Raw genomic sequence first — 23,766 nt, 5'->3', positions numbered from 1 at the left:
TACAGGACAGCAAGTCCTGCACTTTGGTCTCAAGGGCTCCTGCCACAAGGACAGGAAACACCTCTTAAATGGCTTTGGTCACTAAGTGCCAGGGTCTCGCCTCGAGTGTGCAGGCCAGAAGGATGGGAGATGCCTCAGAAAAGCTCTGAGTCACCAAGTCCCTCAGTCTGGCCTCGGAGGCACCTGCAAAAGAGAAGCCTCGGGAAGGCCACAGGCCACCAAGACCCGCAGTCTTGCCACGAGGACACCTGTAGGGATAACGCCTCGGGAAAGCTCCAGGTCAGACACGAACGAGCGCTCCTCACGGCACCGCTCTGTCCCGTCCTGTCCTGTCGCGTGCTCCGAGCACTGTGGAGCGTTCTTGTCACCACCAGCTTGATGTCACCACGTGTCACAAAGGACACACTCCTCCATTCCATGCCACGGTGACTGTGCTGCAGCGTGTCACAAAGGGCCCTTGCACACACTGCCACCTGCCCTGGGGCCGCACCCAGCCCACCCAAAGTGGCCCAGGTTGGCAGGAATCCCTGGCCCCAAGTGTCTAAGGCAGCCCGACAGGATCTTTAGCAAGGGCTAAGCCCATCAGCAAACACTGCCCTGCTCTGCGGGCTCAGGGCAGCAGAAGGAGCCCCCAGGGCTGCCGAGGCAGCCGCGCTGGCAAGGGCACGGGCCTTCCACGGAAGCTGGCACGGCCTCCTTGGGACACGTCCCGGCTGCTGGCCATCCTAAACCCGCGGCTGTGCCAGGCACAGGGAATGTGTGGGCCAGGGCACCAATGCTGCGCTGAGCCCTGGGGCCCGGGCAGCACTGCCATCAGCAGGTGTGGCAGAGTCCCCGCCCAAGCAGAGCTGCCACCCCCCGAGCCCTGGCAGCGCTGCTGCCCCTCTCCTGCCCCAGAGACCTGTGCCCCGGGGGGCTTCTGTGCCACAGGGAGCCAAAGCCCACGTGCTCTGGGGGTTGTGCTCCTCCCTGCAGGGGCTGCTGGCAGCAGCTCCTGGAGCTCTGCTGCAACACTTGGTGTCTGTGAGAAGGCAGAAGCTCTTAGTCATGATTTTTTTCATAGATTGGATTGCAGTGTGAAAAACAAGGTTCACTCTCCTCTAAAAAATTTAGAAGGTGTAATAAAGTACAATAGGAGATAAAGACAAGAAAGCAAATATTTTTGACTGGATGCCTTTTGCCATTCAGCCTAGACTATCCCAGCTAGTTTGAAAACACTCTTTGTATACCATTTCTATTGCATCAGCCTGTTACATATTCACAAACAATTATGCATGTTGAACTTTTCTCCAAACCCCTTTCCATGTTTCAAGAACTTTTTAGCATGGCTCCTCCTCACGTCTGCCTTTTTAGAGCATGCGTCTTCCTTGTTTGTGCTTTTAGTCCATTCTTATCATCACCTCCATTTATGGGCTTTTGTGGATACTGACAGCCTGGTCAGAGAGAGAAGGCCACATAAACTTTCCCAGGAATTGTTCTGGGGAGTTTTGAAAAGGCTGAAAGAATGAAAACGATCTTGCGGCTGGTGTTTTGAACAGTTGTTTTCTCAGAAGATGTTTACCAAAGGGCATCTTCTTAATTAGCCAGTGGTGGCGGGGTGTTGATTAAATGAGCAGTCAGGTCCAGCTGTATCGGAACAGTGCATAAAAAGGAATGGCTTTCTAATAAACTCGGCATTAACCTGCTGAAGAGAGTTAATGTGTCACTTCACTTCCATTCCTGACTCAACGGTGACAGGCTTTGGTCCACATTTTCTTCAGACCGTGAGTGCTGATAGTTGGCATATCTGCAGCAGGTGTCCTCATCACATGTTCATGGGATGGTATCCCATGCAAGCAGGCATTTTAACACAAGCATACTACATCAGTTGTTTCTAAGTTTTAGTTAACAACAGAAATGGAAACGAGATCTTTATAGCAAAGTTCTTTTAACACCACACATATAGAATCCATTTCAACATTTGAAAAGGCCAGTATTGTACTGTGTATCTATAACAGCAGCAGCAGCACCTGAACACCACCAGCTGCTGAATTTCACAGGACAGTCAGATTATACAGAGGCACTGCCATGTTTCCTTGTGTTCTGGGAAAAATGTCAGCTCAGTCTTTGATGTTCAACGCTCCAGCTGCTGCGTGTGTGGCAGTGGTAGCTCATGTCCAAACACAACTGGGTGCCTGCTAAGCACAGCACTGGGGAGCCACAAACAGGGAAGTTCAGGCATCACAATATATCAAGCTTCTGTGGTATCGGCGGAAGAAATGAGGCGCTCAATATGAGTGATCAGCAAATCTCAGAATTTTATTGATAGGCACATACATTTATATTGGTGTTAATGAGGCTAATACATATTGCAAAGGGCGAGCTCATTATTGGTTAGTTAATTATCAGCTAACTACACCTACCTTAGCATTCTTGTGACTACTATATTGCAGCTGTTCTCATCTTTTCTTCATATTTCTACCTAACGATCCTCTTCCCCATCCTGATGTTGCACCAAGGGCACAGTGCCCTTGCCTGGTTTAGACATTGACTGTTGGCTCCTATACCCATCTCCTTCTTGCTGAACTAACGGTACTATATCATTGTGACCTTTGTCAGCTAGCCAGCTGTTCACAAAATCCTCCACACTTCCCCTCTTTTTCTGTTGCACAAGCGTAGTCTGATTAGATGCAGCAAGTATCATTCTTTGAACCATGTTCTGTAAGCACATGCAAAAACAAGGCAAAACTAACACTACTAACAAAGCTATAATGCTTACTATAATGATGACTCTAACAATAGAGTGCAACCATGATCCCAAGCCTAAAGATTTGAGCCATTCATCAATACCGGAGCCCGATTCTACCTGTAAGTTTCCAGTTAACCTTCGCAACTCAGAGAGCTGGGAGTGGATGGACTGTGAATGGTCAGAGAGGTTCATGCAACACATGCCCTCAAATTCTTCACAACCATGGCTATGGCCAGGCTATTACCCTCAGGGCAGAAGCCCAGCAGGGAATGCCGGCCGGCCAGGATAGCTCAGCGGGGGGGGGCTCAGGCAACCTAGGCAAGCTATAGTGATTTGCAGTCAGCTCTTTTGTGATTTCAGCTCTTTCAGCTTGCCCGTGCTGCCGCCCCAGGTGCCGCGCAGCAGACCCAGAGAGAGAGGGAGAAGCGCTGTTTGGGTTCCGCAGGGTTCTTTTATTCGGGTCTCAGCGAAGGGTCCAGTGACAGCTCTTCTCTCCCGAACCGGGCAGAGTTAGGGGTTTTTATCCCCTACAGGGGTTTTGAAAACTGTCCAATAGTAAGGGTCAGGGGAAGGTGACCTATGGGCTTACAGGGAGATAGCAGGGTCCGATAGACGGATGAGAAGGGCTTCTAAAGCCTTAGTCATGCTGACTTTGGCATTTCCTCACTCTCAGGCTTCTGATCGCCAAGGAGGCCGTGCAGGCCCTGTGCCTGCTACAGTCCTCCAGTGGAACCAAAGCCTCGTTCTCCCCTCAACATTAATTGACGAGGGGGCAATGTTTTAGCAATCTGCTCCACTGGAACCAATTGGGCTATCCTCTGCCCTTTCTCAATTCGTATCGGTGGAAAAGGAATATGTACCGTGACACAAATTTCCCCCGTATAATCAGCATCTATTACTCCAGTTAAAACAAATAATCCCGTCATGGTGGCCGATGATCGTCCCAGAAGCAAAGCTCCCATAGCTTGTCCATCAATGATGATTGGTCCCTTTATTCCAGTCGGCACCTTTTCCACTTGGGTGATCATCAGTGTTACCGCTACTGAGGCTGCCACATCCAGCCCGAGGCTCCCGGCAGTGGCTGGCTGGAGTGCAGCTGGGCTGAGGTGTTGACAGCGGCTACTTGTGTCTGGGCGCGGTGGCTGTTGAACGCGCTCGTCTTTATGTTTCCCGAGCGGTGTCGGCAAGCTCCGGTGCTGTGGGTATCCGAGTGACAACTCTGGCACCAGACGCTAGCTGTCTGACAGGCCCGTCGTGTATGTCCCATGCCTCCGCACCGGTAACATTTAAATCGGCCAAGAGATGGAGCCTGTGGCTTATTTGTTGCCGCCCCTTGTAGGGGTGCAAGAGCAGCTAATACCTGACTCTGAAGCTGCTGCTTGTTTTTGTAATCCTACTCCTAACTCCTTAATAGCTTCTACTAACATCGCTTGATTCCCTATGGGCATATTTGCCAATTGTTGTAACGCTTCTTCTATAGACCAATTAGCTCCTAGGGTATTTAATACGTTCCTCGTAGCCTGGTTACTATTCTGGAGTGCACATTGTTGCAGTAAAGCACCTGTCATAAAGTCAGGGATTCCCGCCCATTCGATAGCAGCGGCTGCCTTATCTATAAAAGATCCAAATTATTCATCTCTTCCTTGCTTTATTCCCATATAAGAGGGGACCCCACCTAGCTCTTTTATCCTGTCTTTGGCCAGCCGTACTAAGTGCATAGCCTCCCGACATTTTTCGGGACCAATTAACGCTCGCGCTTCTGCACGAAGTAAAGGTCCTGAACACATTAGCTCATCCAGGGTTATTCCGTGTAACGGGTCACCTTGCTGCCGTTGTGTCGCTACACATTCCTGGCAAAGTGCATGCCAGTGTGCATTAAACAAGAGCTGCTGATGCTGAGTGAAGAAAAGCTTCACTACTCCTTTGCAATCAGCTGCCAGTAATACCTGACTCCCCCAGATATAATCAAGCATCTGCTTTGTGGGCTCACCGGTCACCCCAAACTGACTAACTGTGGACCGTAATTGTGACAGCAGCTTCCAGTCCAACGCTGTAATTGTGGCTTCATACCCACCCTCCGCCAAAGGCAAAAATACCGCCGGACAAGCAACCTCCATTGCTGCAGCTATAGCTCCACTATCCCCCGAATCCATGATCTCTTTTGCTACCGCCACCCATGCTTTCCTTCGTTCCCTTGCAATGGCCCCCGCTAGGTCACTTTTTGCCCCAGGGATCGGCTCATTACAAGGAGGAGGAGACGGAGGGTCTGGCCATGGCACAGGCGGTGCGGACGGTGCTGTTACAGCACCCGTGGGGGTGAGCTGCTGCTTGAAGAAGGAGCCGCTGTTGGTGGCAAAATGACTGTAGATGTGGTAGGGGGTAACGGACAGTCGGAGCAGTCCCCATGACTCTTATTCTTATCATATGCTATGCTAGCTTGCTGCGCAGCTTTCTTTTCTACCTGATGTTGTAATAACTCATTGTGCACGACTCACCATAGCTTTCCTAACTTCCTTGCAGTTTTATCCTCATCTATAGCTGCCTCCCACAGCTTGTCGCCGAACTTACGCCATTCTGTTAATTCATGTACTGTATGGGGATTTTGAAAAAACCCTTGTGCATGCCTGTAAGTTAACAACTGTGGGAGCTCATTCTGCAAGTCTATGTCCTTAACCTGACGCTTTTTTAAAAAGCAATTAAATAAATCATATGCTGCTTGCCTTTCCATTTCCATTTTTGAGAACGTCAATGCTCTTGCAGCCATTCAAGGTCTCGGCAGCACGTATCGGCCGGGCTTTTCTATAAGGTCACCCAGGGCGCGGCACCTTTCGCTTTCGCAGGGGTGATTATTCGCCATCCTTGCTGCTATAGGACCCAAACTCGTTCACTGACCCACCATGGTTGCCACTACTGGTATCACATCTGGGGTCACCATGGTTGAGATCAGCAGAAGAAATGCGGCACTGAATATGAGTGATCAGCAAATCTCAGAACTTTATTGATAGGCACACACATTTATATTGGCATTAATGAGGCTAATATTGCAAAAGGCGAGCTCATTATTGGTTAGTTACTCATCAGCTAACGACGCCTACCTTAGCATTCTTGTGACTACTATGTTGCAGCTGTTCTCATCTTTTCTTCATATTTCTAACTAACGACCCTCTCCCCCATCCTGATGTTGCACCAAGGGCACAGTGCCCTTGCCTGATTTAGACACTGACTGCTGGCTCCTATACCTATCTCCTTCTTCCTTAACTAACGGTATTATGTCAGTGTGACCTTTGTCAGCTAGCCAGCTGTTCACAAAATCCACCACAATGCTGAGACCTCCTCTCTCTCTCTCTCCTCCTCCTTCTCTCCAAGCTGAACAAGCCAGTTGACCTCAGCTGTTCCTCATACCGCTTCCCCTCCTGTCCCCTCATCATCTTCATTCCCCTCTTTGGATGCTCCCTGCTGCCTTTATATCCTTATGATACATTCAGAGAGGTTGCTGCTCTTTTCTCCCTGCATCTCATGACCCAGCTGTACTGTATGCTGTGCATGACACCATCCTGGGTGATCCAGCACTAACAGTAGCAGTGCTATTTGTTTACATGGGGAAATATTTCCTCCTGAACAGGAGCCAGGCTTTCACTCATTCACATGGCAGTTAGCTTGCATCATACATTCTTGAGATAAGGTTCCTTGCTGGAAATTATTTTTCCCTTAATCATTTCTCTGCCTTGGATGTGAAAACTGTGCTTTTTGTTCATTCCTTCCTATATAAAACCTTTGGGATCCTTTGAACCCTTCAGAGCAATCCCAAGGGCCTTGCCTTGGAAGAATATACCAGAGTCTCCACCTAGGCTGAAAGAGAAAACTTCCCCATGGAGCCTTGCAACACAATGATCCACCCCAGTTCCTTTCCCTGCATGTTCCAAAGTCTCCTGGTTTTCCTTTCCCTGTTTCCTCACTGATTGTGGTACCCCTGGTGGCCAGCCCCATCTTCCCTGTAGGCCAGTGCCCTTTGCCCTGCCCTTGGTGCTGCCCCGTGTCCCACTGGCCCCTACTTAACCTTGTGCAGACCCCATGGCCAGGCCTTTGTCCCTGATCCCTTTGGCATGGTGGATGCAATAAACCTTCACTGGAATACATCAAAGACCCCTCCTGTCTTTCCTCTGCTGAGCTATGTGAGGCATGCGTGTGTGCATGGACTATGAATGGCTGTTCTTGTGGCCCTGCTCCAAGCAGCTTCTGAAGGAGATGCTTCGAAGGAGGTGGCAGCACTTCTACCATCCTGCCACATGGAAACAAGAACCTGCTGTGTGATTGCCTAAAGCTCTAGAGATCTGTTGTTGTGTGAATGTAACTGTGAAACCATGTTCTGTAAGGTCTGAAGTCTGGAGTCAGTCCATGTAAAGTGCTGTACACAGGGGTGCCAGCCTGCACCCCACACGCTGCTCCCTTGCCAGAGGCGGCGCAGGCTCTTCTCCAGGCTGCTGTGGGCCCGAGCCGGGTGCCCATGGAGCCCCGGCGCGGCGGGGCTGCGGGGCGGCCCCGCGGCTCCCCGGGCAGCAGCCGGCCCTCTGCCCCCTGCGGAGCCCGGCGCCAGCGGCTGCTGGCTGCGGCTCAGGACTGTGCGGGCAGGGGAGGCCGGGGCTGGGCGCAGGGAGCGCCCCGCCACAGGGGCTGAGCCCGCACCGAGCCTTCCCTGCTGCCGCTCTCTGCAGCTGGCAGAGGACACGAGCCGAGCGGCCGAGCACCTGCGCCGGGCCCTGCGCTACCTGGAGAGCCCCCAGGAGCCCCTGCGAGAGGCGGCCATCAGGTTCATGGGTGAGCCCCGAGGCCGGGCTCCCTCCCCGGCCCGCCGCAGCTCGGCCCCAGCCCTGCCCGCTGCCCCGGCAGCGCCATCCGGGCCCGGCGCCGTGGAGCCCCGCCTGGCCCGGGCGCTGCTGCCGCCCTCAGGCCGCCCTGCCAGCTGAGAAATGCTCCTTGGGCCTTGGCCTTGGTCAACAGCCCCTGGGCTCAGCTCCTCTGCAGCTCAGCACAAACACTGTCCGCCCCAGCTCCTGGTTTCTGGAGGAGCAGCCCTGGGAACTGGTTTTGTTCCCTCAGTGGCACAACATCCCTGTTCTACACTGCCAAAGAAAGCTGTTGATGCCAAGTGCGGCCAGGAGGAACCATTTCTGGGACTGAAGCCCCTCTCTTGGGGCCCTACAAACAGCGCTGCAAAAGGAGCCCCTTGGAGCTCTCCTGGGCCAGCAACTCCCTCTGAGTGGGGCCTCTCCCAGCCGGGAACTCTCCCATTCGCTGCACTCGGGGATCCTGAACAACGACGGAGCCTGGGCCGATCCCCCCACTCCTCCAGGCTCAACCCTTCACCCACTGGGGAGATGCCAAAGCATCCACAGGGACTATTTCTTCCCCTCAGGGGAATTTCTCACAGGTGCCTTGCACTGACTCTTTGTGTCTGTGTGCACACAGGAGTGCCTGTGCTGGGGAAAAGTGACAGAAATGATGCTCTCGGAGGGGTTGGAGTGCCTTTGATATCTGAGTCAGTCAGACCTGTAAGTAAGGTTAAGTCATGAGGAATAACCTAAGTTAAATGTTGTTAAGAGTTGTTTTGCTGCTAAGTAGCTATGTTTAATATAAGTTATAAGCTGAGTTAAATACTGTTAAATGTTATTTCTTTGTTGAATTGCAAAATTATAGGTCATAGGTTAAATACTGATAAGCTCTGTTCTTTTGCTAAATTGTGAAGTTGAAGGTATCAGTTAAGGTTAAGGTGGAAGTTAAGGTTAAGTTATAAGTTAAGTCCTGTTAAGTTTGAGCTCTGTTAAGCTTTTGGGCCACATTCCTTTTATCCTTGCCCTCACTGTCCTTGTGTCACACACACACACACACAGGGACGGTTTTCGGTTCCTTTACTGTTTGATTGCCTGGATTTTGTTTGGTTTTGTTGTTGCTTTGTTTCCTTCGTGTGCTTGAAGTGTCCAGTCAGGAGCAGAGTGACTCTTGCCAAGGAATTTTGTGGTGCTGTCACTTAATATTAAATCTGGTTGTTGCTGATCCCTTGCTGGGGATTTTTTCAGCGCTCTCAAGCACTTGTTCGTAACAGGGTGAAGGAGCCCTGGCCCAGGCTCTGGCCCTGGGGGACACGGGGACACTGCCGGGGGGTCCCTGTCCCCCTGTCCCACCCCCCAGGGCCCCGGCCCCCCGTCCCCGTGTCAGGCTCTGGGGTCGATCTCGTGGAACATCCTCTGGGGGAGGCTGCAGTGCTGGGGGCGGGGGGACCCGGGGGGACAGGGGACCCCGCTGTGCACGAGCAGGGTTGGACTGCTCTGGGGGAGCTGTGAGGGGGGGCTGGGGCAGAGTGACCTCCCCAGTGACCTCACACAGCCCCTGCGATGTCACACAGCCCATTGTGATGCCACAGCCCATATTGTGATGTCACAGATAATGTTGTGATATCACACAACCTACCCTGGGATGTCACACAGCCATTCTGTGATGTCACATCCCCTCTGTGATGTCACACAGATACCCTGTGATGGCAGAATCCATTCTATGATGTCACAACCTATGATGTCACAGAGCCTACTCTATGATGTCACAGACAACTCGGTGATGACACACACAACTGCTCTGTGATGTCACAAAGCCCCTTCATGATATCACAGGGCCAGTGCTGGGATACCATTCTGTGATATAAATCTGCACTGTGATGTCACAGAAGAAGATTTGGTGATGTCACAAAGTCACCATGTGATGTCACCGTCTGTTCTGTGATGTCACACCTGGCTCTGTGAAGTTGCTCAGTCACCCAGTGATGTCACAACCCACTCTCTGATGTCACAGAGCCACCTTCCATGATGGCAGAGGCTACTCCATGGCCTCACATCCTACTCTGTGATGTCACAACCCTCTCCATGATGTTACACAATCCTCTCTGTGATGCCATACTGATGCTCTGTAATGTCACAGCACAGTTTCACATCACAGCCTGCTCTATGATGTCATACTGCCGTGCCATGATGTCACAGCCTGCTCTGTGATGTCACACAGAATCCCTTCTATTATGCTGTTGCTACTCAATGACCTCACACAAGAAACTCTGTGATGTCACAGCCCAACCTATGACCTCACACAGCCCACTCTGTGCTGTCACACAGCCCCTTGCTGACATCACAGCTGCTCTGTGCCTCTAGGACACAGCCACAGAGGTGCTGCTGTGACACAGCCCCCTCTGGGACATCCCCCAGCCCCTGCCAGTGCTGAGCCCCTGTCAGCTCTGTCTGTGCCCTGCTGGTGTCCCTGAGCTGCCCTGGCAGTGCCCCAGCCCTGCTGGGCTGTGCCCAGGAGCTGCTCCTGGCCAGAGCTGTCTCTCTGCAGCGCTGCCCTTGCCAGGAGCTGCCTCTGGGCCAGGAGCCCGGCCCAGCTCAGCAGCACAGACAGAGCACAAGGACTTTAATGACCCTCTGGGGCTTTGGTGCTCTTTGCATCAGACTCAGTCTCTCAGAGTATCCTCAAAGAACTTCTCAAGAACTCCAAATCAGATTCAAATTTCAAACTTTCTTTAACTTCTAATGGGTCCCAAGGAGGGACACAACTCATGTGAATGTGTCCCCAGGTTCCAGGTAGAGCAGAACACTGGAGGCAGTGATGACAGGTGGAAACAAGCAAGGGAAAGGTGTCTCTGGTGCTGAGCAAACCTGGATGTGTTTCAGGAATGCAAAGGGCCAAGGCCTGAGCCCCAGCCCCTGTCAAGGCAGATCCTGTCCCTTCCTCCTTGCTCAGGGCTCTTCCCGGGATGGGCTCTGGCATGTGGGGATGTGCAATGCCAAGGGCAGGACCATGGGGCGGCCCCTGCCAGGCTGCTGAGCAGGGACAAGGAGGCAATGAGGCCCCAGGCCTGCAAGGGTCACTTGTCCTCTCGTGGCCTCAGGCCCAGGGCCCAGTATTCGGTGTCTGCACCTTCAGCGAGGGCAGGGGGCCAGCAGGGGCTGTTGTCTGGGCGCTGCCGATAAAGGGCAGGGGGCAGTCGCAGGGCTGGCACCCAGCCCGGGCCCTGGTGACTCCCCAGGCCACGGTGCCGTGACCGCGGCCCTCCTGTCACAGAGCTCTGAGCCCACAGAGCTGCTGCCACCATGGCGAGGGCGGCCGTGTCTCCTCCCGCGGGGCTGCGCAGTCGCTGCTGCCCCGACAGCTTTTGACCTCACAGAAACAGCAGCAGAGCCTGCTCAGGAACGTGCTCAAGAAGAGCAAGTCTACTTTCAGCACTTCCATTGGCTGCTCCTTTAGGGTGATCGCACCACACTCAGAGACACAGAACACCTCCTTCTCCTTTGAGAATTATGTCTGTCCTCTGCACTTTCACAATGCTCCAGATATTAGCTGCTGGCCTCAGCTAGACATATAAACAATGCTGCATTAAACTTTAAACTCGCCTGGTTTTTTATGCAAGGATGGATGAAAAACACACAGAAAAGTCCAAGGAGACATGTGAGTGGCTCTGTAGAGTCTCTCTGTCCTGTAAAATTCAGTAGCTGTTGGTGCTTTTGTACTGCAGCTAATCCCAGCTATGGAAAAAATCATTCCAGGAAAGAGCAACATCATCTGACAGAGACCAAGTGTTGCAGCAGTGCTCCAGGTGCTGCTGCCAACAGCCCCTGCAGGGAGGAGCACAGCCCCCAGAGCACGTGGGCTTTGGCTCCCTGTGGCACAGAAGCCCCCCGGGGCACAGGTCTCTGGGGCAGGAGAGGGGCAGCAGCGCTGCCAGGGCTCGGGGGGTGGCAGCTCTGCTTGGGCGGGGACTCTGCCACACCTGCTGATGGCAGCGCTGCCCGGGCCCCAGGGCTCAGAGCAGCATTGGTGCCCTGGCCCACACGTTCCCTGTGCCTGTCACAGCCGCGGGTTTAGGATGGCCAGCAGCCGGGACGTGTCCCAAGGAGGCCGTGCCAGCTTCCCTGGAAGGCCCCGTGCCCTTGCCAGCGCGGCTGCCTCGGCAGCCCTGGGGGCTCCGAATTCCTCAAACCAATGGAGAAACAACCTTAGGCAGATGAATCAACCTGGGCTGAATTCTGGTGGAAATTCTGATCAAGTAACCACTTGGTGACTTATAGTTCAACAAAATATATCATTTTATGCCCCCCTCCCTCAGCACCACCTTGATCTATCTACATTACAAATATTTCAGGCAGGAGTCACCCACTTCCTTCATCTGCAAGTTTCAGTCTCCCATGTCATTGATCAGAGGCTGAAATTCCCAATCTCTTCATTAAAATAACTAAGAGAAATAGAACTTCAGTTTGGGGGTTTTTGTTGGGTTTTTCTTGTTTGGGTTTTTTGTTGGGTTTTTCTTGTTTGGGTTTTTTGTTGTGGTTGTTGGGGTTGGGGTTTTGGCTATTGTTTGTTGTTTGGGGTTTTTTTTTGGCTTGGTTTGGGTTTTTTTCCCCATTTTTTTAACTCTGCAGCCTAGTGACATGGATTTCAGGGCCAGGAAAAGAAGGAATCCTCCCTTGTGAGGGTGGGGAGGCCCTGGCACAGGTTGTCCACAGAAGCTCTGGCTGCCCCTGGATTCCTGGAAGTGCCCAAGGCCAGGTTGGAGCAACCTGGGCTAGTGGAAGGTGTCCCTGCCGTGGCAGGGGGTGGGATGGGATGGGCTTTAAGGTCCCTTTCATTACGATTGTTATTGTGATTATTTTGGGAGAAATCTGTTCCTTCTATGACCAATGTCACTGTCTGCACTCTAGAGCAAAGGTGATTCATAAAATGCCCTGATACTTCAAGACATTTAACTCAAGATCACACATGGATACATCTGAGAAAACCCATTTTTGTTCAGATTCCATCTTTTGCACAACAAACAGAGGTAGGAGCATTCAGGCAAGTTCACAAGAGGCCTCTGCTCCCACACTGTGTGCTGAAATGAGCAGGGAAAATGTTATGTTCCTTTGGGGTCTCCTGTTGGGATTTCCCTTCTTGTCCTTAAAGAGAATTCAGGATGGTGAGTGCTCAAATCTTGGCTTGATCTGTGGGATTCTACAAAAATCCTGTTGTTGCTCTGACCCTGATCCCACAAAAATTGAGACTGCTCACCACTTATTTCCACAGAAGGGCAGTTCACAGGGTGTGTGCTTTGGAAAAATCCCATCCTCCATCTCACAGCTGCTAAAGGGTTAGGAAACTCTTGTTCCCTGTTGCAGACCATAAGAGATGAGCTCACAAGAGATGAGATGTCAGAAGAAAAGTCCCACAGAACCTGGGAATGGTGATAAAGAGGAGACTGAGATGATGGAATTAGGTCAGAAACTTCCTATTCCTCATCATTATGTTGAGGGTAATGAAGGTCCAGCTCATACCATGAGGTTTCTGGGGGGTTAAGAGTACAGGATTTTGCAACATGCCACAAAAAAAATTCCCAGTGAGCGAGCCAAGAAGAATCAATCCTTGTGTCACATACTGGATGTACTGGGGCAGGGTGACCAACTCAGCTGGGAGTTGAGTCATCCCAACCTGTTGAATGGGATCCAAAGGTTTCCCCACTTGGGTTGACAGAAATAGACACATTTTTAACAACTCTCTGATTGCAAGGCAAGTTTCCTTCTGTTGCAGCTCAGGGCAGGGTCATGTTGCACAACGGAATATAAATCAGTCACAGCTTAGAGCCTGTCAGATAAGGTCATATTTCTCTCCATTTGTGCTTTTTTCCTGCCCACAGGGTGAGTTTGAAAAAAAGAAATTAAGATTTGCTGCATTAGTCAGAGATTTCATTGAGTGTCTGAGAGACCTGCACGATGAGGGATAGGAAATGCAGCTCTCAGAGTAGTGCACACATTGTACATCCAGAGCAGACATGGGCCTTCCACACAAGAAGCAGATTAATTTCTTCCTGAACGTGCTGGGAAATCCCAGTAGCCACCCCAAGAAGGGGAATCCCCACATTGCTGGAGATCATCTACTCCAGCACGTAAGGAATTCCAGAGCCAAGAAATCCTCAGGGAGGTGTGGTTGGCACGGAATTCCTCACTACTGTCAGCCCTTGGAGCTGAAGTGAATGAGCAGAATCCACTCCTGCAATGCTCTCGTGTAACATCATGCATGGAATAACAGTGCTCCGAGACACTGTGCTCCCGCCTGGAGCAGATTATCCCACCCTGCTGTAGGACACTGTCTCTCCTGGGATTCAGCACTGTTCCCCACACTCAGCCCTGACACTGGGCTCTGCTTGGCCCTCAGTTCTAAATTCAGAGACCAAGGACAGAAAGAAGCATCACACAACCACAATCAAATACTGGTTTGGATGCAGTTATCCTCAATTATGTCTCTCCTATTCTATAGTCCACAAGGGGTGAGGAATAACACATGGTGAAACGTAAAAGGCAATACACAGTCCAAAGTCAAACACAATACAGAAGTCAGTAAAAATATCATCTTGTTTTACTCCCAAGCTAAAATCTTTTGCCTCCCAGAATATTATAAACCCATGATTACTTTGGAAGCTGTGGCCTGACTCTGAGATCTACCAGACCATCACAGACCTACATAAAGGAAAGGAAACAAAGACCTAAGGAGAAATCCTGAAGGAAGGAGCAGGAGACACCCTCAGGAGGAGGGAGACAGTCAGACCTCTTGGGACACAGCCTGCTCAAGAGAGCTGGAGGCTTTTTGACAAGGGAGCTGTTTGTTTCTTTTGAGGTCATAGCAACAGAACATCACAGACATGGCATGCGAGGAAATCATGAGTTTTCCAAGGAATACCTCCCTCCAAATAATATAATCCATCTCTCATCTTAATGGAAAAAAAAAGTCCCAAACCTATGCAAACCTGCCAGGCCAGAGAGACAACACTATCTTCCTCCAGCACATCCTCTGTTTTTCCAAAGGCATTTCCCAGCTGTAATTCCAAGGCGCTGAGTCCTCTCACGACAAGGGTTGAGCAGCCTATTCTTGAGAAACACAAATCACAGATAAGGAGGTGACCCAGACAGTTCTCAGAAACAGTAAAAACCCAATGTTTGTTTGCTTTCAGCTGCTTCCTGCAGGCCATCCCCATGGCTGCTGCTGGGAACTGACCCAACAGCCTCCAGCTCAAATAAAAGCCATTCTCCCACAGCAGCTCTGCAGGTAGCTCTGGTCACCCTTACCTGTTCCAGTCCAGCAATCCCCCAAGCCTGGACTAGGATGAGGGAATTTCAAGGGAATGGGAACTCTCCTCCAGTCCTTGGCTGGCCTTGGTTTCACAGAATCCCAGAATGGGCCACAGTGGGTCCATGGTCCCTGCTCCAGCAAGGTCATCCCAGAGCACAGGATTGTGGCCAGAAGGCTCTGGAACATCCCCAGTGAAATGTCACCAGCTGTCCTGGTGGGCTGGTGGCAGAAAATGTCCTGACATGAGGAGCAGCACTCCTGAATACCTGCTTGCATTCCTCCTTTCCTTTCCAGCTCCTTTTGGCCTGGCAAACAGGAAGAAGTAAATATTATAGTTATCCCATTCTCTCTTCATGGAATCATTTCAAGTGACTTCTTGAATCACTCCAGGGACTTCTTTTGGAAATAGTCACAGACGGGTAAATCTGATTACAGACAAAGCTGCTGTGACCCTGCTATGTGGCAAAAGTGAAAACCACATTACTCAGCACCTTAATTAACCTGTGGGGAGGTAAACGATAATTAGGATAGATCATTGATAACACATGCTGAATTAGTCTGTCTGCTGGGGTTTAGCAGCAATAGGGACACACAGAAAGAGAATTAGGGAGAATCTTTTTGTCCCGGGACAACACATCCCAAGTGGTGCCTCAGGTTTTATTCTTTATTATTATTTATCATTCCCACTTGGTAATTTGATGCCAAATAAGCCAAGCACCAGGGATGCACTGCAGTGTGGGGCACACAGTTTACTTTGTTTCTTGGCTCCCTGATACTTCAGAAAGCAAAAGGTCATGACACAATGTTGATTCGATGTTTCATATCAAACAGCTACTGCTCTCCAGCTGATTTGTTTGATGCTCATGATGGCTGTGAATCAATCACATATTGAAAAGTGCATACAATTAACATTCACAATTAGGGATATTTACCCAAAGCTATGCAGTCTTAACCAATATTCCACAGGATCAGTTTGATTCTTGCCTCATCTTCCATCCAAATCCAATAAACACATTGTTTAGTGGAGTAAGCCTGGATGATTACATTAAAATGAGACTTCAGTAAGTTTTTGGTTGAGGATTTCCATACTGTATCCAGATGCTTCCATGATTTCATAAATATGAAAGAACTCATCTAACCTCATCTCTGCATGGCCTGTTCTTAACAACATTAAAACTATGAAGAAAGCAGCATCTGAATTAAAATCTTGACTGTTCTTGGAATATTAATGAAGGCTTTTAATTTTTGTTTTTAAGTTCCAAAACTTCATATTCTGGGGAAACAAAAAAACAAAAACAGAATAGACACTTCTTGGTAGATAAAAAAGTATTTTTCTAACTAAACATACTGATAAGAATGTGTTTAGAAAAGCCAAACATATGCAGAAGGAGTTTTTAATGGCTGCAGTTACTTTGGGAAACTAATTCCTTTGAGTCTATTTGTTTATCAACACAACAATTTGTCACAGACTCTCCATCCTCACTCTTGTACTGCAATGATTTGGAAAAAAAAAACCCTGTGTGCTATCCATGGTAATGTGTCTTTTACTATTTAGGTACGAGAGGAAAAAAAATGACAACTTGAGTTTGCAAAAATAATTGCTGCAAGCACAAACACTCCAAGAGCAGGTTGAAATGATTGACTACATTGCTATCCAAGATGAAATATTTTGTAAGGGGAAGCCAGGGTTAATTCGTAAAGAACTTCAGAAGTCCAAGTTAAAAACTATCTCTGGGTGGGGAAGATCTCAATTAGGAACTCATTTTTTAACTCTTATCTCAGGCTGACTCCAGTCAGATGATCAGATTTATGTCTGATCCTGCCAAAATCTCTTCTCTGCCCTGAGGCATGTGCTTAAATGCCTTGTTAAACTCAAAGGAAAGCTTCCCAATGGGAAGCTGACTCTTCCAGAGCATCCACGTTCACCGTTCACCGTGGCCATGTGGAAGCTCAGCATTAACTTTGGACAACACCTACTGAGTGCAGGCACCTTTTTTTTTTCTTTTTTTTTTTTTTCTTTTTTTTTCTTTTTTTTTTTTGGGGGGGGGGGTTGTTTTTTGGTTTCTTTTTTCTTTTTTCTTTTGTTTATCCCACTCTTACTCAGCATTCCCACTGTTTTTCAAGTCCAGAAAGGAGCCTGCTGGATCTCCCTGCAGTGGTACCCAGAGGGTGGTTGGTGCCTGAGTCAGGGCTGGTTTGGTCCCTGTGTGATTGCCCACTGGAATTTGGTGGGAGACTCTTATTTAATGACACCCTTCCCTCCAGAGAAACAGGGAGCTAGAGAATCCCTGAGGAGCACAGATGCATTACGAACTCCTTCCACAATTGCACAAGTGTAGCCAGCAAGGAGACAGACAAATCATCTCCCAAAAATGAAGGATAGATGGAAGCAGGAGGGCTGTAGTGCCCTGATCTCCAGAAAGCAGCTCTGCTAAAAATAGTAAGGGTCTTGCAGGAAACTCAACCAATGCCAAAACTCTGCTTTCCTCCAGCGCTGTCACCAGCTTCTCCCAACCCATTCCAAGCTAAACAGATGAGGATTATTCTCTGTTCATGATCCAGCTTTCCCACATGAAAGAGAAGGATAACTGTCTATAACTTTTTGCTCCACAGGAGCCATGGAAGAGATAGATATTTTGCTCAGAGATGCTCAGACTGACCCTCATCCAAGAGTTACCACAGTCAAAGGAGGATTTTCAGAGGATTTTATGCTTTTAATGTAAAAAACACGGGGAAAAAGAAATTGGCATCAGCAGAGACACATCGATGTAGCTTGATGTCGCAGAAGAGACATCTCCTAGTGATGAAACTTGTTCAATATTCTAAACAAATCAGAAATGTGTTTAGTCTGGAAGTGATTATTTTGCTTATTCGGATGCATTTGATGTTTAACCACACACTGCAAATATGGCTAGGTGGCCCAGGTCCAACACAGGAAGGGAGATCACAGCACCACAACCAAAAGTGCATTACACAGGACTGAATAATACAGATACACCATCATTAGAATCCCACAATTTCAACCATGGAGCCGATGTTTTATGGTGGCTGGGAGAAGCATGATACATGTTCTCCGTTTTCAGATCCTGCAGTGTTTCAGGATACATGGGAAAGCAGATGTTTTTAATAGCCTGAACCCTAAATAAGCTTATTCTTCCAAAGTAACAGTCAGGAGAGAGACACTGCTGCACGAATGGGCAAAATGTTCCATCTGTCCTGGCTGTAGTGGAAAATGTGTATTCTGACCAAAACAGAGATTTTCACATTAAATCTAAATTTTCCCCAAAGTGTTCTTGCCCAGGTTGGACAGAGCTTGGAGCAACCTGCTCTGGTGGAAGGTGCCCCTGCCCATGGCAGGGGGTGGACTGAGATGAGCTTTAAGGCCCCTTCCAACCCAGATGATTCTGGGATTCTGTGATATTGCTGTCCTTACACGGAGTAAATCCACGGATACTGCCTGGCCATGCACCCACTGTGGTGTCACCTGAGGTGGCAGAACCAGGCCCAGATGCAAGGGGAACCCACCCAGACCCTCTGTGCTGCACTGACTTCAAAATGTTTGAGGGACATCAGTCACACCAACAGCTGGGAGAGGCCCGAGCACACCTCAGGCTACCACAGAGGGTGTTCAGAAAGCAGGGGGAGAGAGCAAATCTAGAAGCAAACCAGCAGAGTAGCAGCCCACAAGGAAAGAAACCAGAGAGGACTATCAGGAAGGCTCTCAGAAAGCCCCATTTTACAGGCAGGACCACAAGCACCCGACATAGGAACGCTTTTGAAAGAAATGTGGCGTGGGCTTACACCAGAAACTGTAAAGCACAGCTGCCCTGATCATCTTACACTGTTAAGAGGGAAGGGAGAGATGTTTCTTGGCAATACTGCTCCTTCCCACTGCCCAGAGGATGCAGGCTGCATGGATGATCCTCCCCTCCTACTCAGCCCACAAGGCAGCAATCTCTCCAGTTAAGCCAACAGAGCCTTCCCAAGAGCAAGCAACCAGGAAACCGTTCCCAAATGTTACTCAGGTCATGTCAGCTACTCACAGATCTCTCTGTCCACATCTTGCTCTGTGTCAAACCCCTGGTGCACCTGCCCCCTGCGCCCTGTGCCAGTCAAAAGCTTCATGAAGATCATAATGTCATGTCAAATCCTCATGGCTGCTTCTCGGCAAGGAGGCCAGTGTTAAAGGATTTGGATCTTCTTTATCCCTCTTCAGCTTGGATGCTTGCATTCTTTTCTAAGTAGCTTTGAACCTCCTTTGTTTTCTCTGCAGTCCTTTTTGTGAGCATAACTTGACAGATTAAGTAAGTTTAAACAGCAGATTCTAGTTAAACCTAAAATTGGTTTCTACTCTAAGTTAAATTTCTAACCCCTTGTCTCACTGCCTCCCAGCTCCTCCAGGTGCAGGAGTTGTAACAGCATGGAAAGTTCTCCTTCTGAGGTGAGGCAGCTCCTGAACAGGAGGACTTGATGGAGATCTCAGTTTTGTATTCAGTCACTGATGGCTGCTCACTGGGAACTGTGCTCCTGTGAATGCCAACTCCTCCACACCTGGAGCTGTATTTTCCAGGGATTTGTGGGAGCTGCACCTCTCAGGTGCCACAGGACACTCAGAAGTGCTGAGAGGACTGTGCACTGTCACAGGTTACAGAGATGGCAGGAAGAGAGTGGGGAGCACTAACAGAGAGCAAATCCCATTTATTCCCTTTCCCAGGTTCCCACTGAGCTGTCCAGTGCCACACATGAGATAGGTGCTTCATTCAGCAGAGCAGCAGCTCAGCTCCTTGATTTCCTTAGGCCAGGGGATTTTAACTGCAGCTGGGTTGCAAAGGCTGAGAGCAAGGGCCACGTGGCCCTCAGGGACAATCCACATCAGATGCAAGCAAGAGAGACACCAGCAAGGCCTCTGCCTCCTAAACCTCAGGAAAGATGCACTTGCATAATGTGAAATCCCTTTAAAGACATTCCCAATTTTCCTTCATAGGGACAGCAAGGAGGGAGGAACTGGCAGAGTCCCCTCTCCCAGCTGCACACAACTAATCCAGCTGAAGATTTTTTCCGTCCTGATTCACGGAAAGATTTGCCGTGGAAGAAGCCAAGCCTTTTACTGCTTCCAGCTCCAAAGATGTTTCTTCTGCATCATCCATTTTCTACCAGCTGTCTGAGCTCACAGCCCAAGTCAGACCAGAGCTGCAGAAGCAAGCCTGGTCCATTCCAGAGATGGAGCACAGGCTGCCTCCTCCATCCCAGGCACTGTGGCCTTGCCCTCCCTCTTCCCAAACTGATCAATCCCTGCCTTTCTCCTGTGGGCACCTCCATCCACAAACATCTGCCAAACTGCTCTGAGCTTCCCAGAAAAGCCCTGGTTTCCCTGAAAAGCATGTATCCAGCCCAGAAATGCACTTTCCTCACACAGCATTACGAGAGAGAATCATCTCATCCCAGCTCATCTCTCCCCCTGCCATGGGCATGGACACCTTCCACCAGACCTGCTTGCTCCAAGCCCCACCCAACCTGGTTTTGGATACTTCCGGGGATGGGGCAGCCGCAGTTTCTCTGTGCAACATGTGCCAGAGCCTTACAGGGAAGAATTTCTTCCATATATCAACTTTCTCCAGGCTGAACAGCACCTGCTTCCTCAGGTTATCTCCATAGGGAAGGTGCTCCAGTTTCCTTATCAACTCTGTGGCCTCCTCTGGACTTGCTGCAACAGTTCCATGCCCTTCATGCATTGGAGGCACCAGAACTGGTCACTGTACTCCAGGTGGGGTCTCAGGAGAGCAGAGTGGAGCAGGAGATTCTCCTCCCTGTGCCTGCTGCCCACACTGCTGGGGGTGCAGACATCCAGTGACTTGACAGAGCCGTCCTCCCACCTCTTCCCAAGGAAAAGTGGCACAGGAGAGAGAACATCTGCTCCTCAGGCACTGACATACCCAGCCTAGCCTATGGAGAGCCTGCTCTGGCACAGCCCAGGTGTTCCCAACCTGCTGATGTTACACCAGGAAACAGCACTACTTGCTTTGGAGTAGGAGCTGGAGCTGCTGGGAGGGACACAATGCCAGGAATCAGTGACCTCCCAGCAGCAAAGCAAAGCAAAGCAAAGCAAAGCAAAGCAAAGCAAAGCAAAGCAAAGCAAAGCAAGTAACCTCTGCTGTCACCTTGTCAGGTCAGTGCCCAGTACAGCAACACCTTCACACCTACCAGGACATGACAGGCAAACCCTTACCTACATGATCCAAAACTCAGGAAAACACACCAGTTCCCCTGAATCCCAGCTCTTCACCCCATTTGCCACAGCAAACCTTAAGTGCCAAGTCGTACTTTCCAGCCCTACAACCTTTCTCCAGTAACTAACCAAAACCAAGTAATAACAGTACAAATTATTTTCCTCTTCCCTCCTTCTCCCCCTCCTGAATTCCCACTCACAGCCCCTCGTTAGGCCTGGTGTTAATTAGAACAGGCTGTGAAGTTCAGTACATCTGTGCAAAAGATCAGGGGTGGACAGACACATGACATGAGCTCTTGCGAAACCAGGTCCAAAAAAAATTACCCATATGATGGTGACAGCTTCTTCAATCATTTCTTTTGGTATTTAGCTTCCCAAAAAACCTTAGTAAAAAGAAAAATAAAGAGGAGGCTACAAAAAAATAACCTCAGGCATTTGGAGGGAGAGGGAGTTTTTTGCTCAAAGGTCTTTCATTAATAATCCCCTTAATAACAACTTTTATTAGTTTGTAAATGTTCCCTTTCACTCAGCCATTTGATGGCATCTTTGGCAGCAACAGCCCATAATTCTTCATTGCATGTGTGTTTGTCTGCTGTTAAAAATTTAAATTAAAATTTAAATTAAAGCAAGGCTTTCGGTTGAGGCTGTAGAGCACAAGAAGGAGAGGAAGGCATCAGCCTTTAAAGTAACAGTGTTGCTATATGCATGTCAGCCTAAAACACAGAAAAATCCTGCAAAATGATATCGACTTCCTGAGAACAGGATTCAAACTCTGGCCCAACCCAACCTGGTCTGGAACACTTGCAGGGATGGGGCAGCCACAGCTTCTTTGGGCCACCTGTGCCAGGGCCTCACCACCTTAACAGGGAAGGATTTTCTCCCCAGTATCTGATCTAAACCCACTCTTTTTCAGTTTGATGCACTGAAACTCATGAACTTGCATCTTACACACTGCTGAGTTTGGTGGTGTGCCTCTCTGGTCTTCCAAAGCCACTTGGTGGTGCAAATGAGGATGGAAGCTGTAGGACTTTGGACCATCTCCCGCTCTCCTTCCTGCTCTCTCTTGGTTTGGCTATTTGGAGGCTTCTGGAGAAGAAGCCTGGATTAATATTCTCAGGATAAAAATGAGTAGGAGGCCTGGCAAGCAAGTTTTCCCTCTCCCCGTGATTCATGAGGAAGTCAGACAAGGAATGTCTCCATCAGGAGACAAATGGGCTAGGTTTAATGGCATCTTTCATGGTGACATATTTCTTTAGGAACTGCCAGTTAGTTACTGGAACAGCCTCAGCACAGAACAAGAGTGACTTCTAGTGCAGTCCAGGGACATGGCAAGAATTACTGCTTGGCATTGTCCCTGCATGTGTTTGAGCTCATCAGCCTGTGCTGCCTGATGCAAATTAGGCTTGGTCTGAGCTGCAAAGTGCCTGAAAAAGTGACAGGGATGTGGCTGCCCTGGTGGAAGCTAAAGCCTTGTCACGCTCCATCCACCACAGCCATGGAAAGCCAGGGCATCCAAGGTGAATCCATGAGCAGACAGCACACACATGGCTGCTAGTGGCAGCAAACTGGGCTTCCTAACCCAAGAGTTCATTCAGCCTCTGCAGAATTTCCAATTCCAGTGATAGACACTGTTACCTCAGTGAGCAGTGTAAGAGCTGGGAGAAGTCAGACAGCTGACAGCAGCCTGGTTGGTCTAAAACTTCAAGAACCACAATCCCACTGTTTCCATCACTACCTTTCTGAGTCTCTCTCTGCCTGCATTTTTATACTTTACACTATCCTCAACCTATGGCAAGTGAAAACAAGACCCCTCCCCACTTCTACTCCAAGTGTTTTTGATAAAATTGTAGATAGGAACAGAAAAGGATAAAATAGGAGTATCAGAGTGGGGTAAAAAATGAAATTGTTAATACAGTTCATATTTGGTGCAGCCTTCGTGCAAACATGTCAGCTGGAAAGTGCTGGCAAGAAAAACCAAGAGGGATGTATGTCAGCTGAGCAGCATATATTGCCTGGGAAAGGGAACATGGAATTGCCTGTGACTGCACGTGGCTGTCCTGTTTGTACAGGATCAAATTCTTGCCTGTGCACGTAGCAGCCATGCAGGAATCACAGCCCACAGCGTCAGGCAGCAGGCACAGTGCCAAACGTGCTCCTCGTGGCTGTGCTTCCAACAGAGACACCAGAACTACGGCATGGACTCAACAGGTTGTGTGCAGCCACTGCAGGGGAAGCCCTGCGTGCATGGGGGTCCCAGAGCCCCAGAGTGGTTTGTGTTGGAAGTGACCTCAAAGCCCATCTCATTCCACCCCTGCCATGGGCAGGGACACCTTTCACTATCCCAGCCAAGCCCATCCAGCCTGGCCTTGGGCACTTCCAGGGATCCAGGGGCAGACACAGCTTCTCTGGGTAGCCAATGCCAGGGCCTCCCCACCCTCACAGGGAAGAATTTATTTCCAATATCGGATCTAAACACTGACTTTTAAACCATTCCCTGTTTTTCTATCACTCCGTGCCTTTCAAAAATTCTCTCTCCATCTTCCAGCACCACCCAGCTGATCAGAATGACTGAAGGTATCTTTGTACTTCAGGTTCTCCCTATTGCAAATACACCTTGACACATCTCCCTTCACAGAAAAAGTTCTTTGAACAACAGTTGGTTTGAATGCAGGGAAAAGAC

The 23,766-nt window shown here is 49.5% G+C and overlaps 1 protein-coding gene and 1 long non-coding RNA gene across 3 annotated transcripts in view; one reads left to right on the top strand and one right to left on the bottom strand.

The window, feature by feature from the left end:
* LOC135309348 (maestro heat-like repeat-containing protein family member 6) overlaps positions 1 to 23,766 on the top strand; it is a 77,110-nt gene that overhangs the window by 15,643 nt on the left and 37,701 nt on the right. The window lies entirely within an intron of this gene.
* Positions 14,128 to 15,957, bottom strand: LOC135308481 (uncharacterized). Of its 2 annotated transcripts, none has more exons than XR_010368901.1 (2): positions 14,857 to 15,957; positions 14,128 to 14,658 (listed from the first exon to the last, which is right to left on the bottom strand). It is a non-coding gene; the product is annotated as an uncharacterized LOC135308481 (long non-coding RNA). The 2 variants fall into 2 exon arrangements; XR_010368902.1 differs by having other exon boundaries at positions 14,128 to 14,653.

This window comes from Passer domesticus, chromosome 10 (assembly GCF_036417665.1).
Source record: "Passer domesticus isolate bPasDom1 chromosome 10, bPasDom1.hap1, whole genome shotgun sequence".
In the NCBI taxonomy this organism is placed as follows: domain Eukaryota; kingdom Metazoa; phylum Chordata; class Aves; order Passeriformes; family Passeridae; genus Passer; species Passer domesticus.
This window is presented reverse-complemented; position numbering and strand designations above follow the sequence as displayed.